This window comes from Mytilus galloprovincialis, chromosome 12 (assembly GCF_965363235.1).
Source record: "Mytilus galloprovincialis chromosome 12, xbMytGall1.hap1.1, whole genome shotgun sequence".
NCBI classification, from domain to species: Eukaryota; Metazoa; Mollusca; class Bivalvia; order Mytilida; family Mytilidae; genus Mytilus; species Mytilus galloprovincialis.
In genome coordinates, this window is record NC_134849.1 from 37376314 (window position 1) to 37403627 (window position 27314).

Here is a 27314-nt window from a genome sequence, read left to right on the forward strand (position 1 = left end):
TTGACAGTGCTCTATTGTCAGTTCGGTTTGGCATATCTATGGCTGCTTTGAACATTATTTTAGTTTCTATACAAATATATTTTGCTTCAAAAATTTTGAGACTTTGATATAAATGCAAATACTGCGACTTGGTAATTGTCGCAATAATAAAAACTCGCGTTCCGATATCGCGTAGAATTGAGAATGAAAATGGGGAATGTGTCAAAGAGGCAACAATCCGTCCATTGAACAACAGAAGGTCACCAACAGGTCCTCAATGAAGCGAGAAATTCCAGCATCCGGAGGCGTCCTTCAGCTGGCCCCTAAACAAATATATATACTATTTCATTGATAATGAACGCCATACTAAACTGCAAATTGTACTCAAGAAACTAAAATTAAAATAATAAAAGACTAACAAATAGAAAAGTAAACGCATAACAATACGCACATTAAACTTCAGTTCAAGAGAAGTCCGAGTCTGATGTTAGAAGATGTAACCAAAGAAAATAAATAAACAAAATGACAATAATACATAAATAACAACAGACTACTAGCAGTTAACTGACATGCCAACTCCAGAATTCAATTATAAGAGATAACACATGTTAAAAATAATATATATTTATTGGCGAAGTAAGATCACGGCTTCTGTCGGTTACCAACCCATGAACAAAGGGTCTTTGGGTAACCGTAAATTAAAATTATAAATCAAATCTTCAAAATATAATAGATAATTAAAATTGAAATAAAACTAAAATGTAATGAAATTATGAATTAATAGTGTGCTGAATTGAACCCTGGCAACAGATGTCCAAAATCAACATGAAAAACTACGTTTGAAGTGTAAATGAAGAAATGGATTAATGTTCTAAATTAAATAATAATAAATCAAGTTTATCGGTACTGGTGCAGCCTATAAAGTCCGCCGTTCATGACAGACGGTCATAAAATCATCTTTGGTCAGTGCATTATTATTGTCAGACATTATCACTTCACCATATGGAGGTCGTAGTTCGGTTAATTGTGTTTACATAAACACAAACGAATCCAGAAGCCGTGACAGGTTTTCTTTAAAGTTGAAGTATATGTACAGACGACACACATAAATCTGTAAAATAAGAACAAAAACAGCAGTATCGAAAATAAAAGGGGAGAGGCTGGGTGGGTATCAAGTAATCATGTGTATAATAAATTAAATCAATAGTCTGACCTTAGATCAATATAAATCCTTGAAGATAGCGTTTGCAATATTTGTGATGAGAATGCACGAGCAGTTAATTTATATGTAGTGTAATAAATTTAGACATGCGCGTCTGCTTTGACCTGCTAATGAACTATTGCTTGTCTTCCTCTGATAACGCGATTTAATGGTCGAGCCCTTTAAATCGAATTATAAGAGATAACACATGTTAAAAATAATATATATTTATTGGCGAAGTAAGATCACGGCTTCTGTCGGTTACCAACCCATGAACAAAGGGTCTTTGGGTAACCGTAAATTAAAATTATAAATCAAATCTTCAAAATATAATAGATAATTAAAATTGAAATAAAACTAAAATGTAATGAAATTATGAATTAATAGTGTGCTGAATTGAACCCTGGCAACAGGTGTCCAAAATCAACATGAAAAACTACGTTTGAAGTGTAAATGAAGAAATGGATTAATGTTCTAAATTAAATAATAATAAATTAAGTTTATCGGTACTGGTGCAGCCTATAAAGTCCGCCACTAAACAAATTCGAAATTTTCTGTCATAACAGAATGTTTCGAAAATTGTTACCGCCAACCAGTACTATGAAGGTGATTTATTTGAAAATAAAAAAACTGTATGTTAAAGAATCTGACCGCCGTGACTACAAGCTAACAGATTCCCGAAGCCATGTACCTACTTCGCCGTTTTGTGGACAAATTGTATGTGAAAATTTTATAATGTCAAATAAACCTTGCTGTAACCTATACAAAAACAAATTATTTCCGATATCTGATAAATGAACACCGTCTAAAAATAAATCTGGGTTGTCTTCAGATATTTCTGGATATCTAATATAAGCACCGCCATGTTTGATGATATATGTAGCTACTAAACTATTTAATCTAACTCTAGTTCTGTTCAAAGATCTATGTACAATCTCATTCCTGTATTTCAATCTGGGTAAAATTTGAGACCAAACAAATTTTGACTTTGGTAGTAAGACCCGAAGGCAATCAATTACTTTTAAAATATCGTGTCCTAATACACATGACACTTTTTGTCCGATATCATTTCCACCACAGTGAAATACTAATACTTGCGGGGGTTCTTCAAGTGTAAGCAAATGTTTGACTTTGGGTATTATCTCACAAATCCTCATTCCACTTTTTCCTTGCCACCATATTGTAGATTTTATTCGTTCCAAACCTAAATTTACACCATCGACAGACTTTCTAGCATGTACAAATGCATGTTTGATGATTGAAGAACCCACCAACCAAACACTCGTTTGTTGACCTGAAAGTCTTAAAGTGACGATCAGGTGAGTATTCAAATTTCAAATCAATTATGTACAATATATACAAACAAATAAATGATGACACATATTAAATTTGACTTGCTAACTTTAGCGTTGGTATTCTGATATATATCTTTTATAAGTTTTTGATTCCCAACGACCAAAATCCTGAATTTCATCATCAGAAAACCCCATTTTCGAAGACTGAGATGCAGCTCCGATCCTAAAACTATGACTTTGAAAATTATCCGATGTAATATTCGCCACATTCATAGCTTTCTTTAGAACAGCGTTAAACTGATAACGTGTAACATAGTTTCCACCGAAGTGTATGAATGCAGGACCAATGGTTTTGGGCCTGGCAATAAAATATTTCTTTAATAAATGAACAGGACATACATGAGAATTAATTGAAGGTATAATTATTAAACTACCTTTGCCTAACTGATCAGTTTTTGAAAATTTAAGGTTGATAGAAACGTTATTGTCTGAAAAACTAAAATCATCTAACGACAAAGTGTGAGAATGTGCCAGTGATTTATTGACTACTAATTCCCCTATCCTGAAAAAACCAAAATACGCCAAACTAAACAACCCCGAAAACAATAAGGTCTCATATTGTGAGAGACATACAGATGGTAATAGTGAAATCAATTTATCTAAAATCTGTGGTGTAATTGGCAATCTTGAATCCACTCGTTTGTCAAGCCTTTCCATTCCAATTAACATTTTCTTAATTATAAAATTGTGAGTGTTATCAGTAATATTTAACATTTTACATTTAAAGGCTATACCAAAAATATAAGACTTGGCAGTAGACGGAGCATAACCTCGCACAGATAAATATGCTATAGAGTTACAGATAACGTTAAGTGAGGGTGGCCAAACAATGGCATGTCCGTGTGAAGATCTAAATTGATCAAATGACCTGACAGCAGTTTCATAAGTGTCACTTGTGTTTGGTGAGATTGACGCCGTTAACAACTTGTTGGATTCAAATTTGAGATCACTTGAAGAAAAGACTGTGGGACCTTTTCTGGTTCTTGTAGCGCCTCTGGTGACATGCGACGAAACCGTGGCCACTGTTGACGAGAAATTGCATCCGCAATACAGTTTTTGTTTGATGTAATATGCATTGCTTTGAACTGAATATTATAAACCATAGCTTTTAAGACTAAAGGACGAAGAATATGCATTACCCTTCTTGATCTAGACGTTTTAGAATTCAAGATATGAACAAGTGCTTTATTGTCAACGTGTAAGATAATTTTCTTATTCGCAAAGATCGCATACCACAAATGAAAGGCTAAAACAATAGGCAATAACTCTAAAAATGTAATGTCCTTTAATATATCGCAACCTAACCAATATGACGGCCAAGGAAAGAGAGCCCAATTAGGATGTAAATACGAAGCACATCCACCAAACGCACTCCCAGCACTATCAGCAAATAACTCCATATTAACATTTGATATCCAATCGGAATCGGGAAAATAAAATTTGCCATTAAAACAATCTAAAAATAACGACCACAACCTTATGTCTTCCTTAATTGACGCAGTGAGCCTTATATGGTGCCGAGGATTTGATATTCCTGACATTGCATCATAAAAACGTCTCTTGAATGCCCTACCCGTAGGGATCACTCTCGAACAAAAATTCAAAATGCCTGTAAAAGACTGGAGAACACGTAATGTTGTTCTTTTTTTGCCTAACAAATTTGAAATTATTGTTTTCAATTTCAACAATTTCTCTTTGGGAATTTTTACAGACATTTCAATTGTATTAATTTCAAGCCCCAAAAAGGTAAGAACATGAGTTGGACCGACGGTCTTGTCATGTGCCAAAGGAACTCCTAAACGATCACATAAACAATCAAATTCACTCATCAGGTTAAGGCAAGTTAAATCAGTCCCCGGGACTGCAAACAAAAAATCATCTAAGTAGTGCATAACACTTTCCGATCCAGTTTTGTCCTTAAAGATACATTCTAGAAATGTTGAGAATTTCTCAAACGTTGCGCAAGACAGACTACAACCTTGAGGCAAACAGCGGTCCACGAAGTAAAAGTCCAAAAATTTGAAACCCAATAACTCGAAATCATCCGGGTTTACTGGTAAAAGCCTAAATGCCGAGCTGATATCTTTTTTTCCAATTAGGGCGAACTTTCCTTGGCTACCCACCATATCTAGTGCATGGTCAAACGGCGTATAAGTCACAGAACACAAGCCCTTATCAATATAATCATTTACGCTTAAACCGTGTGGGTATGATAAATGCTGTATAAGCCTCCAAGAACCATCCTTTTTAGGACATAAGCCAATCGGAGACAATCTTAGATTAAAAAGTGGTATATTGTTAAATGGACCAGCTATTCTTCCCAAATTAATTTCTTTCAATAATTTTAAAATTTTGTAAGCTTCTGAGGTAAATACACAAGAAACTAAAATGTCTATTTTTTTCAAAATTCACGCAATAATTTCTGAATTTACATTATTCAAGTCAGCTTTGTTTTGATTTGTATTTCAATTGCCTTTAATTTCTGAGCAGATACATATGAATTTGGTGTAAGTCTAAAGTTTATGCAGTTAATTCGTAACTCTATTAAAGATGTACAAATTGCACTTTATTGTTTCTAAAACGGATATTCAAACTATTTAATCACCTAAACGTCATTCAATTGTGAATCAATAATTTAATTAAAGAAGTTTTTCTATTTTATTTATTTCTAGTACTTTTGAAATCAAATTTAAGAGAAAAAACCACAAACTTTTATTGAAAGTGATAATGTTATATGTATTATGTTTCTGTTTTTGCCCTGTTAAAGATCTGACGTTACTTGTATTGAACTCGAAACACGAGGTTTTGTTTATGTTAAACTGAAAATAAGTCAATACGAATTTAAGAAACACAAGGCAAACACGTTATACATATACCTCGCAAACTATGAACACGTGTCACGTTTTCTTAGTCTTGATCTTAGAATCCATTAAATTGTTTGCCGTTCAATTGATAAATTATATATATTGCAGGAAAGCGGTGTGCGAAGTAAAAAGGTATTAATATCAGCGATATCCCAATCAGTGGCGTTTTCAACGTTTTAAAAATTCATTTTGATGTCTTGTTAGCAATCTTTGGAATGTTTTCAGGGGTGGTTGAACGCGAAACATGAGAACGATTTTAGAATGTTTGAATTTTTCGTTGAGACCGGTTTGAAGACTAGAAGTTTATGACACATTCAATAAAATTTAGTTGGTAACTTTGGTTTTGAAAAAAATACTCATCTAATACGATGGCTTTCTGGAGGTGTATGAATGTTCCTATTCTCTACTTTCATATTTATCACCTTATCTAATATTCCGGTTTTTGCACATTGAGTAAGTATCATTGCTGGACATTTTCAATTCAGTCTGACTTGTCTTCATATTCTGTGACAAAATATTTAAAGTAAAAGATTAATTCAAGGGTCGAAAATGATACTTCAGAATTAGAGCTTTATTATTGATATGATTTCCTACTTCAATGGTCATTTTGTATAAAGTACATGCACAGTGATTTTAGTTATTATCCTTTTGTAAAAGTTTGACTGCTGATTATGAGTTCAGTATAATACAGCACAGCATCTGCAGGGAAAAGACCAGGTTGCGTCTTCAGTGTTAGGACAAGGGCACAAGTATTTACAAACGTTTGTTTACAAGAAAAACATACATCAATAGGTTTATGAAAACCTATTGCTGGCACAATAGTAGATCATCCAGTCTAACACATCAGAACGTCCTTCGGTTGTAAATCAATCCCATTGATTATAGTTACAGTTCCTAAGGAACAAGAAAAAGACAAAACATTATAAATGTAATGCACATTTTAATTGTTTTATAAACAATATTGATGCTAAATTGAAATTTGCATGCTTCAAATGCTGTAAGTCGTATTTAGGTATTCCGTTTTTTTTATAGACAATTATATAAAATTAAGTTACATTTTTCTACGTTCTTTACACAATACGTTGGTAAGATAGGTTCTGTGCTTGTCGTCAATGTTTAGATTCGTGTCGTGATTGTGATAAGTCATGTGTCGTACTGAGTACATTTAATTTCAAGTACGTATACAATATGTACACGACATAGTTCTATCAAATAAAGTGAGTGTAAAGCGTGTCGGAGTTATGTATTAACAATTTTATAATACTGGACCATCTGTAGAATCATAATTAAAATATATATTAGTCGTGTTATACACAAAAAATTGAGAATAGTAAATACCATGTTATAATTCATCAATGCCAAAAAACAATCAATTTGAAAAAGGTTTGATATTGAAAAAAATGTAGTATATAATCGTTTTTTTTGCACGTGACAATAATTCCAAAATTGATCGAAGTCGGTTTAAAGAAAGATTGTGGTCAATGATATAAAAGACAGTTAATCTAGGACAAACGTGGAAAAGTCAGACTGCTTCAAAGCTTATTTCTAAAAGAGTCCAATTTCACCTTTGATTTTAGTCTTTAATCAGAATCTGAATATCCAAATCTATCAAGTACATGGCTTCAAAGTTTAATATAATTTTATAATGAATTTATTTTACAAGGATTTGTGAAAATCAAACGTTGGAGGACAACATTGCGTAGACATTAGAATAACATGGCAGATCACATCTGTCTGTATTCGTGAATAAAAACCTGTATAAACATCTTGTATTTGATAGATGCTAACATATACACTATTCTTTAACTATAAAGTTATATTTAAAAATAGTCATTAATATTTGTATTTTATATTATTGTTAGTCATTTGTACTGTGTTTGATAATAACACTTCTGTAATACTATTTAAAAGAGGCGATTTTTTTTTTATAAAACGTCTACTATAAAAGGGATTTATCCTTTTTTTTTTATTTAATACTATTTAAAAAAGGCGACTTTTTTTATAAAACGTCTACTATAAAAGGGATTTATCCTTTTTTTTTTTTTATTATTTAATACTATTTAAAAAAGGCAATTTTTTATAAAACGCCTACTATAAAAGGGATTTATCCTTTTTTTTTTTATTTAATACTATTTAAAAAAGGCATTTTTTTTTATAAAACACCTACTATAAAAGGGATTTATCCTTTTCCCTTTTTTTGTTTTATTAAATCAACGCGTGGATCATTTGATCTTGATCCCTCATTGGTTAAAATTCGATGACATGTATGTCGTCCAATTTTATTACTATCCTCTGAAACTCTCATTGTGACGTCATGAAAATAGTTGACAATGTCTAAAGACGTCACATTGAAGAAAGACATTTTTTTTACAGATGATTCGAAAAGACGAGTTAAATTTGTCTATATATCGTCCTGAAATCATTACAGAAACCGATTCCACCACCAAATCTAGTGCAATACGATATTATCCTCTCTCGAAAATCAATTTGTAAATATTTAAACGCTTGGCGAGCTTAACCTTTAAAATTTTGATACTAAACTGCCTTGAAAGGATAATATCATATCCCGCTTGACGCAGTGGTAGAATCTATATTAATTTGATAAGACACACTTTATTTATATGTACAGCCCTTGGATGGTGTAAACTTACCAAAAAACCGTGTATGGTGTAATGGTGTATAGCATGTTGTGCATTGGTGTAAGGTGTATGGTGCTATGTAGTATGGTGTATGAGGAATGGTGTGATTGTGTAACGTGCGGTAGGGAAAGGTGTGAATGAATGGTGTACGACAGTTCATTAGTTGAAAACATAGGTCTTTTTATTTTAATTTTTCTGATTTTAAAAATAAACAATATTAATAATCTTTATATTTGAAATAAAGGATGTATGGTGTATGGTGTAATGGTGTATGGTGTTAGTGGGAAGTTTACACCATCCAAGGACTGTATTAAATCAAAATACTATAAAACAATACTTTCTGACAGCAAAAATATATTAAAAAAATCAAATAAATAAAAATACATGAAAAAAAAGTTATATTCGAAATTCCAAAAGGAAATTTAATCAGAAACTCAAAAAGGAGATTTAATTAGAAATTTAAAAAAGAAATAAAATTAGAAATGAAAATATAAAATAAAATTAGAAATTCAAAAAGGAAATTCAATTAAAAATGAACAAAGAACAGATAAAATAAACAAATAAATTGTGTGTTTTTTTTTTAAATCAGAGTTTATTTGGTTGCGCAGTTCTCAACACATAATCAACGAATATTGGGTAGCAAGTCATTTCGTTCCTCTACCATTTCATACCAAAAATAACATTTATTACCAAACATTTACTATTTCGTACTCACGATTAAAACCATTTCGTATCTGATGGGTTAAATACATATACCATTTGGTACCCTACATTCACCATTCCCGACCCACGATAAAAAAAAGATCGTACCCTATGGGCAAAGAACATATACCATTGCATACCTCATAGACTAAGTTACGCATCCTCTCAATGTGTTATTGCGCTATGTTGTAATTCGATAATGGTCTTTCCGTTTCAAATTTTGACGGAATTCGACAATTTAGTTGTTTAAACTTTTTTCGATTAGTTGAGCAAAACTTTGTCAAATGTGATTGGTAAGTAAAGGGTAGAATTAAAATACTTTCGACTAAATTCATTTCTACTGTTCAAATCGCTGTTGGATTCGATGTAACAGTGAAAACCAAGGTTTATTTATAGACAGACATTGAGAAACTTGTTAGGATTTCCTGATTAGGAAAGTGCAAAACACAAGGTATTCAATGTCTTTACTTCAATTCGTTAAACCTGTCTTTTGCTTGTAAAATGTGAACATTTGATCTGACTTAAATTCTTAAGAAAGTTTGGCTACCTTAAAATTGAATTAATAATGCTTTTTATTATCCCAAATTATTGTAAAATTATATTTTAGTGTTAGAATTTGATTTAGAATTAAGCGAGTTAATAAAATATATTAAACTAATTATCTAAATAATAGGAAAGGAAAACTGATTAAGGATAAAATGATTCTACATTCAAGAAAAAGAATAGGTTAAGTTGAAAAAAAAAATATGAAACACAACCATCGTGCAAAATCGGAAAAGAAACATTCTACTTTGAATGAATGAAATACATATAAATATAGTACGTTAGTTTACCAACCTTTCACCTAAAACAAAATTGCTGTTTATGAAATTCTTAGTTAAACTTGTTCAATTAAGACAGCTTTAACGAACCTTTGTCTTTGTCTTAAACATTGATTAAATACTTACTTTTAAAATAATGAACATACAATTTATTTCTATCTTTTGCCGTTTTATCATCACATTACTCCCTATATCGGTGCTTTAATATCAACTCACGACTTGTTGTATATTAGTATACACAGGATATTATGTTGGAGAACACTATTTATTCATATTTTGCAATGGATTTATTGTGTTCTAATGAAAAGATACTTTTAAATATTGTCAGTCTCATTCGAGTGCTTATAAACAGGAGGGAATTAAGATAAAAGAAGAAGACAGGCTATTTAAGGAAGCATACACATACTTAGACAATCATATAAATCCAAACTGAGATATGTCCTTAAGGTGACTCCTGATTTGCATGCATCAACCACATAATTCAAAATGTCGTAATCGGTAAAAGTTCAGATAAGATGATGAAGTATATTCAGAGACAGGCAAAATGTACCAAATGAACATTCAAACTAAAAAATCGATAAAAAAGTCTAAGAACATCTTGACCTATAGAAAAGACCAACAGTAGAACATGAAACATAATATATATCTAAAAGACCTTCAAACACAAACACCACTAAAAACTGGGCGTGATCGCAGGTCCACCAAAATAATAAGCAGATCCTTCACCCCATGTGTATCCGTCTTGAGAACGCATTGCATTGACGACATTATTTAGTTTGGAACATTGCTGCTATATTTTGGAAACAGGGCAACCAACTCGTGATGGCGTCTTCAAACAGAATCATAAGGTTTTAAGACACCTTTCAACAAATATTCAAAATATATAAATACAAGGGGAATACGTAATAATAGTGTATCAACGTATGAATTGGGTAGAGGGTTGCCTCATTGGCACTCATACCACATCTTCCTATATCTACATGAACAGATCTTCTTTGATGATAACCCTTGTTGTAGAAATACATTTCTAAACTGTCAAATTATATATAAATATTCATGATGCACTAAAGATTTTTCATGTGTTTTTATTATTTTCATTTGTTTTGCTGTTTCATGTACGCATTTCTACGGAAGCGTATAAGTACCACACAGTTTGTTTTTGATATTTCTTCCTTTTTTGTTGTTGCGAAAAACCGCAATCAGTTGTTTTATTTGATTTCTTATTTAAGAATAAATGGAGGAGGCTGCTTATATTAAAATTTATGTTCCTTTGTACTCATTGCAAAGTAAAATGCTAGAATATTTAGAACATATCATTGACAAATAATGAGTTGGGTAATAAATATAAGAATAAAATTAACGGTACCAATTTTCTTGCACCAGATGCGCATTTCGACAATACATGTCTCTTCAGTGATGCTCGTGGCCAAAATATTTGAAATCTTAAGCTTATATAAAAGATGAAGAGCTATAATCCAAAAGGTCCAAAAAGAATAGCCAAATCCGTGAAAGGAATCAGAGCTTTGCATGAGGGAGATACATTCCTTAATTTATAATAATTTCTATCATTTTGTAACAGTAAATTCTAATAACACAAAAAAATCCGTATTTTCATGCCAGTACCGAAGTACTGGCTACTGGGGTGGTGATACCCTCGGGAACTAATAGTCCACCAGCAGAGGCATCGACCCAGTGGTAGTAATAAAATTAACGGTACCAATTTTCTTGCACCAGATGCGCATTTCGACAATACATGTCTCTTCAAGTTGTGGTAATATTGTCAATGAAACAACTCTCCATCCATTTCTAAAAGTAATGCTGTGGCTCACACAGAACAGCAAGCTATAATTGATAATACATGTATAAATATAACAAAGAGTAAATGGAAGTTATATCGAAGAATATAAAAATCAACCCTGCTTATAAAGCTATAGCCAAATATAAATATACTTCCAAAGTAAGCTTTAGTTTGAGGGTTGTGTAAGGTTTGTTAGATCCAAACAAGCTACCTTTTTGCAATAAAACATGTTTTATTATTAAAATTATGTTCTCTCCATTCAAATTGTTTCCCAATCATCTTAAAGTTACTTTACCAGATTAAAATGAAAATTCCATGACTTTCCATTAAAGAATCTTTATATCATAATCTGAGGTTCTGAATATTTTTTTATTAATAATTAATTTTATAGCAGAAATATCAGAGTGTCTATAGGACTTGAAAGTTTCCCAATTGTATGACATTATTTTTCTCTTTCAATTAAAAGAGGGACGAAAGATACCAAAGGGACAGTAAAACTCATAAATCTAAAACAAACTGACAACGCCATGGCTAAAAATGAAAAAGACAAACAGAAAAACAATAGTACACATGACACAACATAGAAAACTAAAGAACAAACAACACGAACCCCATCAAAAACTAAGGGTGATCTCAGGTGCTCCGGAAGGGTAAGCAGATCCTGCTCCACATGTGGCACCCGTCGTGTTGCTTATGTGATTAAAAATCCGGTAAATAGTCTAATTCGGTAGGTCACATTCATGAAAGAGAAGGGGATTGTAGTTACGACGTAAGGAACATAAAAATATGCCTATTCCATATCTCTTTTCTTATAAAATCATATACTTTTCTGATGGACACATCATTTTTAATATATGTATAATTGCACTTCTTATTACTATGCAAATTTAATATAATGATTCGCCTTGTATTTGTGGTTCTTTTCTTATCTACTAGTAAATTACAATTAAAATTAATGACAGACGGACAAATACAAAACTTAATGAATAATTGATGTTTGCGTTATTTTTCAAATACTTGCGTCATAACGCAAAGGTTTCCGTTATATCGAAAATGTTAGCTTTGTAACGGAAGAGATTTGCGTTATAACGATAGGAAAAAATATCTAAAAAAGTTTTGTGGCGCTAATACGCTTACGTACATTTCTATTACTATGATTATATTTGCTTATCAGTTAACATCTTCCTCAAGAAAGTTTACAAACTATGTCCCATAGTGTTACATTTAAAAACAAAGTCCAATAGATACGAAATTATTCCTCATGTCTCGTATTATCTGTGACTATGTAAAAGATGAAACATGAATTGAAAAAAAAATATTGTTTTTTTTTCGTAACCATAGGTACGATTTTCTACATACAAATTTCAGAACTATTGAACTAATACAGAGAAGATCTGCTAGTTTTGTTGATACTATGTTTCCATTACCATATTATCAACGAAAGAAGATTAGCAAATAGACCGAAATATTGTTCATTTAAGAGAATCGTTCTTAGTAACCCAAAAATGAATCTTAAATGGGGATAATATCTTTAACTTTTATCCAGAATTCGGTGACCTACTTATTTGTACAGTTACCGATAACCTCATTTTGCGCATTTGATATAAGAAAATTTCGTCAGATATATGAAATGTATTCGGTCATACAGATTCGTTAAATATGAAATTGGTAACGTTCATGTAATTATCAATATACACGAAAATAAACGTACCACCAATAACCAGGGTTATGTCAAGAAAAATCTTGGCTTTGGATTATACCAAGATCTTGTTCATAAATATTTCGTAACAAATTTACAATAAGTACATTTGTACATGATGGTCTTAAAGTAATGGCGTTGTTTATCATCCTTATTACGTGTCATTGTGTAACTTTCTTTTTATCATTAACCTTTGCTCTTTAGCTACATGTATTTTTAAGAACTATGCTCTGAACGTAACTCGTTGTTTATACATCCAGCCATTGTGGTATTGTTTTATGGTCATTTCTTGTATTCTTCTCTTTCAATTTTGATTACAGAATGTACTTTATCTACAGAGTGTATGATTAAAACTTGACTGCTGGACCCAAAATTTTTACAATTGTACGTTTTATATTTGTTTGTTTTGATAACACAATGTTGCCAATAAAATAGATTAAATGCAACTGTTATACAAGTGACATATTTAGCTAGCTTTTAGTTCAGATTTAAGGTAGATGGGGTGTCTAAATTATAATCCATAGAATCCTTTAATAATTTGCCAAAATGTAGTTCATATCCTGCTTGTTTAAAAACATTAATAAAAAGAATGGGTCACCGGACTTATTTTCACGCTACAGGTTGTTCAAAATTGTCAAGATTTTGTATAGATTATGTATGGAAAACCCATTTTTCCGCCATAAAATGCAAACCACACCATAGAATTTTGTGATAAAATATGAGAAGATAGCTTCAATATTATGCTTTCAGATAAGAAAAAGAAAAAAATGGGGTCACCGGACTCGTTTTCTTGCTACATGTAAAAATGGGTAAATTCCTAACACATTCTATTGTAAAAGTAACACTATCTGAATTATCTGCCCTTGCATTTGAGTTGCCTCCCCTTATTTGACAAAGTTGGAAAAAAATGAATTAAACAAAAGAATTCTTATTTTTGTAAAATACAATCATAAATATGATCAAACATGGCATTTTCTATATTATAATGAAAATTCTTACACATAAATTACCTACTACTATAAAAATTTGCACATTTCATCAAAGATCTAGACCTTGTTTTCTAGTATTTCAAAATCCAAGATGGAAGAAGACACCCTATCTACCTTAATCATGATTTAATCTACCATTTTCTACATACAGAAATGACAAGGCAGGAATTTGACAGTTGTTTACCCGTTGTTTGATGTGTTTAAACTTTTAACATCGTACTTCGTACCTTACATGTGCTTTTCTTTTTTTGATTCACACGTTTGGCGTTCAGAATTGTACTACTCGTACACATACTGAGTTTCTTTACTCGAAATGTACAAAAATTTGTATGTTTTCAAAGAATGGGTAAATAATTTCATGAGGTTCAATTATATAACTCTACTGTAGCTTGAAAACAGTTCGAACTTACAAAAATCAATATTATATATATTGTAAACCTTTTGATTAGTTAAGCGAAAATCTGATCAAACATGATTGGTTAGTAAAAGGAAGTAGTTTTTGCTTTTCGGAGAAATGTTCTTATTTTCTACAAAACAGTGAAATGATTGCATTATCTAAAGATCAACTTCTTACTTTAAAAAACAGATAAAGTTGAGGCATGGACAATATCTAATGTATAAGGTGAGACGTTACTACACTTCATTTTGTAAAAAGATGTGTTTATGTATATTTTAGATTCTTAAGAAAGTTGCAATTTTCAAAATCTAAATACTCTGAAAAAACTAAATATTTTTTTATAATGAGTCTAGGACTCATAAGCGTAAATTGATATATTAGTATTGAACTTGTTAAACGTGATTTTCATTGAAAAAATATCTGGGAGAAAATTACTCATGAATAAAAAATTGTACAGTTAAAAGATAGATGAAACTAGATTAATCTGAAATACACAAGAAGACTGACTATAAAGATAAAAAATCTTAGAATGGATGGAAAACTAATTCAATACTAATACAGTCCGTACAATTTAATACAATATTTAATAATTTTTGTATAAGACTCTAAACACTGAGTTTATCAATAAAATAGACAACTTATTGTTTCTAAAGAAAAGGTGGGTTATTATTACTCTTTAAAAACTCATTACTTAAAATTTAAGATAAATGCATAAAAATGAATTTGAAATTGAATAAAATATGTGCGATCATAACAACTGGATTTTCAAATGCATTGTTTGAAAATACTAATTAAGGTATCATACACCAAGTTTGAACATTGCACGACACCAAAAAAGGTGCTTCAGGGTGTGTCTAATGGGTAAGATCCTGGAATTACCCGGTACGCATACTCATTTAACATATTGCAATCGGTAAAATTTGAGATATAAAATCAAATATGTTAAAAAAGAAGCATGAGAAACTTTGAAAACAATAAAAAAAAAGTAGAAGAAAAACTCATGAGAAATAAAAATCAACTATTTTTCTCAATTCAAGTTCTTCAATTAGATATTCTGTAATTATAAAATGCCTATAACATAGTAAAGGATATGGCATTTAAATTTCATTTATCAATGACCACTAAAAATATGAAAGAAAAAAGCAGCAAATTTTTATCAAAATTGTTTATTATAAGATGTAACTGTTGATTAAATGGATAAATCACAACAATTTAAAAATAAAAGAGAAAATAAGAAATGTTGTTGGAATATTGGAATTAAAGTTGTCGAAATTAATTTTCATGTACTACTAGATTTATTTCACTTGACTGGCCGGAGTTAAACTAGTTCGTACACCATAGACCAGTCCATATAGGGACAGGAGTTTTAGGATAAACTCATTAATAAGTGTGCATTTATGGTCATAGATCATCCGATTAAAATATGTAAACACTTATATTATATGTTTTCGCAATAAAAATTAATGAGAAAAAAACATTGATTTTCTTGTAAAGCAAAGTTTAAAAATCTGTAAAATTTGTCACCTTTTGGGAATTTGTGAAATTGAGTGTAAAACATTGACACAATCAGTTTAAATGCATATGTCGTTATTTTATTACGTTTTGCAATACGTTTTCGCTTTATTATATTCCGAATGATTGTAAGGGGATGCATGGGGATAAGCTGCAAATGAAATTGATCATATTTAAGCTAGGACATGAAGGGTCTAAATATTTCGTTTGTTATATATATATATTTTTTTTTATAAAACACGTTCAAAATAAATCTCACAATCAGAAAAAGTTTCAAACCAAAATAAAACAATAGCCGATACTTCAAAAAAAAAAAAAAAAACTGCCTTAGCGCATGTTAATGCTATAAGTTAAAACTATTTCATCCCTTATCATACACTTAGTTCTTTTCTGTATATATCTGTTTGGTAACACTAATGGGTGTTTCGAAATCAGTAACAATAATATAACAGCAATCATCCTTATCACACCCATCTTCGAATTGACTGTCCTTATGCAAATTGAAACATTACCTCCGCCCGATCTGTCGAAATATTCTAAGTAATGAAACATTTTGGAGGGAAACAATCGAACACTGAAACAGGGTTTTACGGTAAAAAAATAAATATATTTTAAAATTATTTTTGTCTTTTACATTGAGATCAATTTGAGATATCTTTGCACTTCAAGGTATACTTCCTTCATCCGTTCAGCCACCAATCATTCATGTCCGTCGTGTGAATATACATTATCGCATTATATTTTCAAAGACTAATCAAACTATTGCTAACGTTTGAAGTGTTAGTGCGGTTTTTTTTTGTGAATAAGGGCAGCACGATGAAATATGGAAAAAACATGAGAAACATTGTTGTTCTTCTCTGGCCGTTTCTAAATGTGTGTCAGAAATTTTTTTCGTGAATTAAACTCCATACAGTAGCCCATATAATCTACTTTTATCCAATTTAATTTAAAACGATAGTTACTAGATAAAAACACAACACTACTTTTATATTATCAGATTTTATCAATACTGTTCGATTAGATCAATTGAAATCTATCAAACGTGTTTGTTGAGAATTAGGAAGTAATATGACGTTTCGGCGATTCTCTTGTTATCTTCATAACTACGTGTTTATTTCAGAAATGATAGACGGTAGACTATATTTACTGATCGACTTTAAATGTTATAAAAAAGTAAATAATCTACATGTTGTAGTTTTTCTTAGCTATAAGTTACTTGTGCCTCCATGATCTTCAGGGGTTTTGTAATTTCTTCCATTTAAGTCGTGTAAAAGATCACACTTTTATAAAAAAAAATTGAATTAGCGAATCTCGATGAAAACACCGTTCCCTCTCTTAATAGAATTGTTGTCTTAGGTTTGCCTGTCAGAAATATGTTTCATTATAAAATTTTGAAAACATGGCATGAATGCTAGTAATCCAACAGATACCAAAATTGCATTGATATAAGTTTATGTAAATCACACTGCTGTCTTCAACAATAAGCATAACGGATCGCAAATTACGTGTATGATATAAAAATCTAAAAATGAAAAATGTAAAACATATCAAACGAGAAAAATAATAGCAAGAATAAACTGTCTATTAACGTCTAACTATTGACCATACAGCTTATTAAAAAGAGAAGTGATACAAAATTCACAGAGTCTCATACAAATGATATCACATTCACTTTATACTTTTTGATTGGTTAGGCTGTGATCATATGATCAATACTGATCGGTCAGTAACAGGAAGTTAAGAATACACTTCGGTGAAGTTTTCGTCTTTTCCACGATTTTTTGTTTGATTTGGGTGTGAAAGTGATCAATAAAATTGTTTTGATTGGATTAATGAAGATCATCTGCCACATATTGACTGTAAAGTAGCAGAAAGTATTAAATACACTTCGTAGAAGTTTATGTCTTTTCTACGGCTTTGTTTGATTTTGGTGTGAATGTGTACGGTTAATTATATGTTAAGACTTACTCAAACATTAATAAAAAAGATAATAGATATAGGAAGATGTGCTGTGAGAGCAAATGAGACAACTCTCCATCCAAGGTACAATTTTAACATATAGATTTAATAAAAAATTGTCTTATGCAAATAGGTGGATTCAAATTTATCAAAATGTGAAAACTTACACTAATTACTAATATTTAACAATTGTCTAATAACATAAAAGTAAAAACATTTTTTAACAAGTGTTGATGTTGTGATGAAAGTATATTTAAACCTCCTTTGTCAAGTATATCCAAATAAACATGATACATATACACTGTTGGAAATTGAGTGCAATATAGAATCGTTCTGAATTGAAGTTAGAGATTGAAGAATTCATAAAGGATTGTTATCTCAAAGTTTAGATTGACATTAATATCATTGAAGCTAGTTGTTTAAAAGGAAAATTCGCGATTTGTTTACTTATAGTTTAAATATATTCATTATGACATAAAATACATATTCACAAATTTTTTTCGCTATATGTGCAGTAATAAGAAGAAAATCAATAATTGATAACAAAAATAATATTGGCTACTTCCTGTAGGTCGTGACGTTTTCTCCTTGTATTGCATGACGGGATTTTGAATACAAACACTTAAAGTCTATGTCTTTAATCATTCTAAAACATAATCGTAAGCGCGCTGATGACTTATTTCATATATAATTACCACCCGAATAAAAGAAAATAAAACGAACAGAAATGCAACTGTTTATATTCATGAGCTAAATTTTCAATGTTTACCGAATTACGATTTATTTTTGTAGACAGCATAACCATGATAACAAATATTATTATTTTCTTTGTTTTAATATATGCTTTTTCAGACTGATATGGTGAAAAATGAAAGTATATAACTTAAATTGTAAAGACAATATATAGGTGAACGCTAATTGACCTTTTACTGCTATGACTAGGTTTATACGGTGTGTTTATTATTCTCTGGCAATACCCGTTGGAGGCTTGTAAAAAGATAAAATGTTATTTGTAGATGTCCTCTAGGGCCAACCGTGCAAGGTGTGACTGTCTATTTGGATCAGTGGATTATAAGACAAGAGGTCGCGTTTAATATACAAAACATTTTCAAGGTGATAATAACGAATAAATCGCCGTGGAATTATAATTATAGTTAGTGCTTTAATTTATTTGAATCCAAATTAGTTAATAAACAATTTTTCGGTTAAAGTAAGGAAACTAAATTCAGGTGTCACAATGAAATTATATACACTATTTTCATTTATTAATGTCTCATAAAAAAGGGAAAATACAACTAGTTTTACCAAAGCATTTGTCCTTATTAGTCAAAAAGTGTGCGGGTACACTTAAATTTAGACATTTGAAAGCGATGACCAAATAAATACTACTAGCGTTTGGCATTAAAACTTAGTGAGGTCCGGGGTTAATTTAATAAAATTATATAGATTATCATTTTTAAAACTGGACCTCTGCTGTTGCTTCAATCTTATCTACAAAAAAATTGTGTTGAAGTATCAATCAGTGGGAGGCCAAATAAGATTATCTGATATCATTTTGATTTATATTTTAAAACACGTTAATTTATTACCAATACACTCGAGATCAAAGGTTGTTAATTTTGCTTGTCCAAATTTAAGTTTATAACGGAATTTGATGAGACTGTCATCAAAGTGATAGTTTTATCGCTTTAAAACCAGGTTTAATCCACCATTTCTACATTTGAAAATGCCTGTACCAAGTCAGGAATATGACAGTTCTTTTCCAATCGTTTTTGATGTGTTTTGTCATTTGATTTTGCTATGTGATTATGGACTTTCCGATAAGATTTTCCTCTGAATTCAGTATTTTTGTGATTTTACTTTTTACTATTTTACTTTTTCTCTCTCTTGACTTGAGCGTGCTTGTCTTTATTTGACAATTTTTTCATGGCTCCTCTCTTGTAAGAATAAAGCAAACCTTCGCGGTATATTCTGGATTTGTATAGTCCGAAGTTTACTTATTAATATTCTTATTTCACATGTTAAATGAATAAACAATTTAAAAAAAATGGCACATTTATTTCGAAATATAACTGTTTATCTAGAATGAGAAATAAGTCGTACTTTAATTTGACTTCCCAAAATCGGAAAAAGAGGAGGGAGCAATTCAACATATTCGTGGAAGGGTGAGCAGCTGTGATATTGAACTTTTCATACATTTTGAATGACACAAATGTATTCCGAATGTTTCACAGATAATTACAAGACACAAAGTCCAAGACTTTGATCAATGAAAATTATTTCCGTTATCATAATGTGAGGGTATAGACGAAATGTACTGGTTTGAAAAAACGGGACCAAAAAATATAGAAATCGGAAAAATAGGTGCTGAAATATAAATAATAGTAGAATTGAAAATAGATAACATTTGGATAAGACCTATGCCTATTCTTAACCACTCTTAAATTTTGTTCCCCTGAGTGGTCTGAACCGCGGGAAACAACTTGAAATAACATCTTAATACTATTATACGTATTTGTTATATACTACTATCACAATCGTGACACACAGTTGTACACAGGATGTATGTCACGGAGAGTTTATTGGTATTACACATATATAAATTTTACCTGTGCACATCTGGTTCATTCGCGATCACGCACGTTATTCATGTACCTTGTTCATGCATTAAATTAACAAGCCTGCCAGGAAATCGACCGTTATTATACCATAATGTGTCACTTTTACAAAACCCTGGTTATTATGAAGCCATGATGATTACCTCAGACAATTTATATGAATGTTGGTCAAATTTGGAAAAATCTCTAAATAAACAAAAACTATGCGTTAGAAAAAAAGAATTTACAAAAAAGATATTGTTAAAAGATTTCAAATCAACACTTTTTTTTTTAAAATCTAAATAAGAGCATAACGATAACATGGATAAATCTCAGTTAATAATTCCCCCAGAATAAGTATCTCCGGACTTTTTTCACTTTATTGAGCCGACTCCTATGACATAATTATAGAATAGTTCCTATATAATACTTGATACTATATCTCCTCACAGCAAATATGTAAATTTAACAACGAGCTAAAACCTATGTTCGATCTTCTGTCATTAACAGGTCTTAAACCTGACTTAAGGGCATACAATACAGTTACAGGGGAGGTAATGACGTTGCTAACGTAAAATGTTATTTTCGCGACGTCAAACTATGACATATCGAGAAAAAGATGCATTTTTCGACTGATTCTTATCATTCAAACTGATTTAATTTGAAAACGAGTGCATGGACCCCTATTTTGTAAAACGACATTTTGTTTCATTTTGCAGGGAGATTACGTGGACCAAATTTTATAAAACTGTAAAAAGTGCATTTTTTTTTGATTTTGATAAATATACAGCAAACAAATACGTTTTTGTTTTTATCAATTCATGACCATTTGATAAATACGAGTTATTTCTGAATAAAAAATGCATAAATTTTTTAGGATACTTATAAAATACAGATATTACAAATTATTTAACAAAAAACAATTTGTGTTTATCTTTGAAAACAAAAAAGTTGTGGCTTTCTTTCGAAAGGGATAATACGGCCACCATTCCGAATTTTGAGCAGATATATGAAATTTCGACCTCATTTAACTCAATAAGTAGCACATGAAGGTATATTTTTTATTACATATTTGATTTCATCAGGCAAAAAATAGCCTATATGGAAATTTTCATCAAACTGGAAATACGGGATCAAAACTGAATTGTATGCCCTTAATGATTATACGCAGAATATTTCTTATAATTATACAAAACCCACTAAAAAATAAAGATGTCTTGTATTAAATTATTTTTTGAAGATTTTAATCAATCTTAGTAAAGCTGAGTAAAGCTTAAGAAAACAATATAGGCCTCTTTCATTACTTGGGCGGGTAGAACATCCATAAGCTTGACAAGTAATTTTAACACTGACGATAAACGGACATGTCATGCTACGTACTAGGACTTTTCGGTAAAGATGGTGACTTGCAAAGAACTGATAGTCGGTTTTAAAAATATGCTTTGAATAAGGTTATTTATTTAGGATGAATTAAATATCAAAATTTCCCCTGTAACGCCATTTTCTGCACATTTGTTTCGAAAGTGAAAGACGCCAGAGTCCATGAAAAGAACATAGACCTATTTAATAAAACTTACAAGTCATTTATGATGAGCCTCAAATCTGTCTTGATGGCATATTATTTAATTCAAAGTATATTTAAATCGTATCGTCTAATGTTGAGATTGAAGAATTTTTTTATTACAAAAAAAGGAATGAGTATTAAATATAAATAAGAAATATTGAAAATACTTTTACTCTTTGTGGATACTTGAGATTAATTTCCGAGCATTACACAGTACTGTTGAAGAATAACTAATCTATTTGTAGTTGTGAATTTCATGCAAAATGTATTTGAATAGACCAGATATTTACACTGGTTTTTATTGAGCTTCCTCTAAAATGCTTACTTTCCTTACTATAGAGTTGATATAGATTTGATTGACATCTTAATGGATCAAGATAACTATTGTCACATAAACTGCCGAGGGTAATCATACTTAAAAGCTCTGAGCATCCTCCGAGCATGCTTGGAGCTTCCTTGTAAGAATAAATATATGATCCCTTAAAGGCCAGCTCTTTCGTCGGATTGGTGTCTCCTTGACATATTCCCTATTTCCATTCTCAATTCTAGTTTAATCTCTGTACATGAACCATTCAGACTTCTTGGTTATCAGGGTTAGTAAACCTACTTCAAACAGACGCAAATAAGTACCTTTATCACCCAAACAAACTATATCACTCGATCATATTCGTATTACGTAGATTGTGTACCATAAACGATGCCTAAGTGTTTACCACATTTCACATACTAAAAAAGGCAATACAAACTGTTATTGTATTTACTTTTAGGTAGCATAATTCAAATGTTCATAGTACATCCTAATCTCACAACTACAGACATCAAACAGAAAAAAAGTTCTCTCTGCAATTTATAACATGAAAGAGGATGATATGCATACTTATGGGTGAATCAATAGTATGATATCTCCATTGTTTTTAAGAAGGAAAATTGAAGTAAGGAAGTGAACTCCTCTGCAAATCAAGATTTAAAGACAAATTATTGGTGTTAATAACAGAAAATAACACAGAATAAAGAAACAATGGACAAGGGGATTAACAAGAAAAGCACTACATTAGACCAGACCACAGTTGATAGAGAAAGACAGTCGATAGAGACCGTTGCCAATTATGACTTGGAATCAGCCGATTGCTTCTCTGAAACTAATCAAATTAATAAATTTCAAACTGAAGTTAATCCAGTTCCAGATAGAGAAAAAAGGACTTTAGAGGAAAAAGACACAGAAAAAATAGCATCATCAAACACAATGGCTTTAGAGATATGCATTGCACCAGAATCTATAAATTTAGATTCGTTGACGAAAATAGAGACAACAGATCTAGAGATAAGCAGTACACCAGAAGACAAGAATCTGGAGACAACAGATCTGAAAACAAGGGTAACATCAGAGGTGACCAAAGAGGCAAGCACTACATCAGCTATTTTATCAGCAGAGTCAGCAGGACACTCTAATATTCTAAAACGTAGACATATACCAGAAAACGTAGACCAAGAACATGAAAAATCGCCGATTAATACACAAATTGCAGAAGAAAATGATGAATCGAAGAAGAAGCCTCATTTTGAAAGACGTAGGATGTTTAACCTAGCAAAACATATAATTTCTATTGTGCTTATTATCCTCGATCTGGTGTTTGATTGGATGGAATATTCTGAAATGAACAAAACAGGAAACTATACAATCGCTGCAGACCGAAGCGTAAAAGATGTAGAATTTACTATCGAATGCGAAGGAACTGGTAAAACCATACAATTTATTTTCCTTACTTTTATCATAGTAGCAACGATTTTATCGGTGGTTCAGATTTTACATATTATATACCAACTCTATAACGAAATAAAAGGTAATCCGAAAGATACAAAGATTAACCTCGAATATGTAGAAACGTTTGTGTTTTTATTTTTCATTGAAATTTCCCAGATAATGTTAATTATGGGATTTTATGATGTTTGTACATTGGACTGTACTATGGATTTAACTGACTTATTAATTGCCCTAAACGGACTATTTTCCTTTTCTAAGGTATCATGGCGATTTTTCACAAGTTGCAAATGTTGTACTGTTTATCGAAAAAATCCAATTCGTCAACACCTTAGGCCTGTCCCAAGATCTCCCATTAAAACCGGAAGTCCACGACAGATCGTTAGAAGAGAAAGAGATTGTCGCAGATCTTGCAGTGAATACATCAAAACATGCCTTAAGATAATTCTGTTACCGTTTATTGTCTTACTAATCCCCTTTTCGCCCTGCATACTGGTTTACTACATCGCCAAGAATTGTAAATGTGATTGTGATGTTTGTGAATCGAAAGTTGGCGATCAAAAAAGGTAAATATTTAGATATTTCATTCATGAAAAACAATATTTGTAACATTTCAACAGGTCAAATTGGTGACAAATTGAAAACAACAAGTTTAGTAATTTCATGCGTCTGAAGCTCTGGATTTACGCTCAAAGCCAAACATTTGAAATCCGAGGATGTATAAGTACCGAATTCGTTGAAGAGATATATGTAAAAAATACCTAAAATAAATAGCCAAATTCATCTAAAGTCAATTTTGCCTGAGGGAGTTGAAATCTTAGTTTCTTAATAATTTATAAATTTATTAACGGACAATTTAAAAAAAAATGACAAGTATACATTCTAAACGTTATGGTTAGGAGTAAGTATGATAGAAAGGCATAGTCATAGTATTTGGTTTTGTTGAATATTACAAAGTGTTATAAGTAACTATCTACTTTAGCGTCAATGTAATTGTGTGATAATTGATAATAATTGCGTAGTAAAGGCCCTGGATAAAGATAACATGAATGAAACATGCAAATATTTTCTATTTCATTTATCAATATATAAAAAAGAAGATGTGGTATGATTGCCAATGAGACAACTATCCACAAAAGACCAAAATGACACAGACATTAACAACTATAGGTATCAAGTCTGCTGTTTGGAGAAAACATGCTCATAGCAACACACTAAGTATCAAAAAAGAAAAAAACATAAGTAAATGGTAATACCTAAACAAATGAATACTGTAATTTTGATCAAAATCAAATTGTTTTGTTATCAATGCAAAAATATGATAAAAAACATTAACCCCTCCCCCCCTAAAAAAAACAAAACAACAAAAAACAGCCAAACTTCTGAAATTCGTCTAGATCTAGTGTCAACCGACATGCAGAATGCGAATTTCATGAAAACATATACAGAGGAATTTCGTTAGTAAAATAAGGGAAAAGGCCTATATCAAGAAACCGATTCATCAAGTATCTTGTCCGTATTCGATACTTGGTACCAATGGTTGATACTGGACTGTCCGTATGAAGTCGTTAACTAGGCATAGTCGTGGACCTTATTGAAGGTATCATATTTCCATTTACAGGCACCATTCCCTGTTCGTTATTATGATCTACAAAATATTGCACGACAACTTTTCATATGAGATGTTATTGAACAACCTCCCACTTTGTGTTGAGTTAAGAAAAATATACCAAAATGTAAAAAGAAACCACACCTTCTCTTTTCAGGGCACGAAAAAAAAGGCAATGTGAACAATCTTTTAAATGCTGCATTTTGAGATGTTGCCCGGACCAAGACACACAAGCTTGTGATTGTAAATGTGAACAGTGTTTATCTTGTAACCAGTCTTGTAAATGTTGTATTCTAGGGTGTTTTCCAGCAAAGTTTGAATGTAAATGTCGCGAATGTTTGATATGTGACAGAAATTGTATTGCCTTTGCAATACCTTGTACAACCACTCCACCGCAACCAACACCACCAGCTGTTATTTCAATACAGCCTATGCCACAACAAAGGCCTATTGTTATTCAAGAAAGAAAACAGCAATGTGAAAATTGCGGTGGGAAATGTATTAATTTTCTGGCTGCAATTCTCATACTTGTTGTGATAGTGTTACTTCTGTTCTATTTGTTTTTGTTGGTGGTTGAAATTCAATTTGTTTTTGATTGCGTTGAACAAGAATGGCTGATGCTGGCTACACAGGAAAGTATTGTTCAAAACTATTTGAAACTATTTAGTGTAAGTTCCTTATAAATTTTAAAGAACTTCGTGACAATTCTAAATCTCGGTCTATTTCTAAAATTAATTCTAACATACTTTTGATTTTTTAACCCTGTATAATAACATTCTCCATGTGAAATTATAAAATTGTTTTGTATAATCATTGAACGACAAAATGTCTTCCCGTGTGGCGTATGAATTAACTGACACCAGACACGCGAAGCAATGAATGTGTTTTTAATTTGATAGATGCTTTGTGCTCTTTTGTAAAATTGTTTCTTTTAAAATTGTAACACGGTGATGACTGCTGTACACTTATTTTGACTATTCTATCTAGTATGTCTGTTTAGTTCACGCATCGTTGTAAATATAACGGAATTCGGTGAGAATTTCGTGCAGAGTGAGAGGTTTGGCGCTGTAGAGTCAGTTTAGGCCGTTTTCTGCATTTGAGGGTGCCTGTGCCGGGTCGGGGGTGTGGCAGATGTTGTCCGTTCACTATTGGCCTGTTTTGTCATTTGATTTTGCCATGTGATTAGGGACTTTCCAATTAACTTTTTCTCGGAGTTCAGTATTTTTGTGATTTTACTTTTTTCCTAATCAGCATGTTATTTGTTTAGTATTTTTGTTGTGAATAAGGAGCTTAGTCTGGAAAATTCGTATGCTATGTTATATTTGTGCCTTTATATATTTATAAACATGTGATAAATGAAAATAGTTATTTGATTATTCAACATTAAATTTTCACTTTGTATTTATCCTGAATACATTAAATTCTGTATGAGGATATATATGGTTGACATATGAGAATATAAAATACCTTATGTGTTTGTGTATATATATAACCTGCGTTGATAGGAAATTTGTTGCCCTTTTTAATACAAGAAATTTGAACATGATGATCATGATGATTGCATAAGTATTATTACCTTCTTGTAATACCGATCAAACATGTATTGATGTATTTATTTAACATTTAAACTTTATTGATCGCTACACAAACAGTCAATTATATCTGTTATTTCGTTTTTCCAAAATCAAATAGGTGTCTCAACGGTCTTACATATATTACACATCAAAACGTTCATTAAACACTCAAACTGTAGACAACTGTGAACATTTTTTATTATGATACCTACATGTACTCTCTGGATGAGGAGCTTATCAGTTATATACTATTCAATTGCTAATTTTTTCATCTATTTGATGATTCCTCGCACATT

At 31.1% G+C, this 27314-nt stretch overlaps 1 long non-coding RNA gene across 1 annotated transcript; it reads left to right on the top strand.

The window, feature by feature from the left end:
* Nucleotides 1–14610: 14610 nt before the first annotated feature.
* On the top strand, nt 14611–26906 carry LOC143053447 (uncharacterized). The gene is made up of 3 exons (XR_012971351.1): nt 14611–14669; nt 22844–24401; nt 25602–26906. It is a non-coding gene; the product is annotated as an uncharacterized LOC143053447 (long non-coding RNA).
* Nucleotides 26907–27314: the final 408 nt, after the last annotated feature.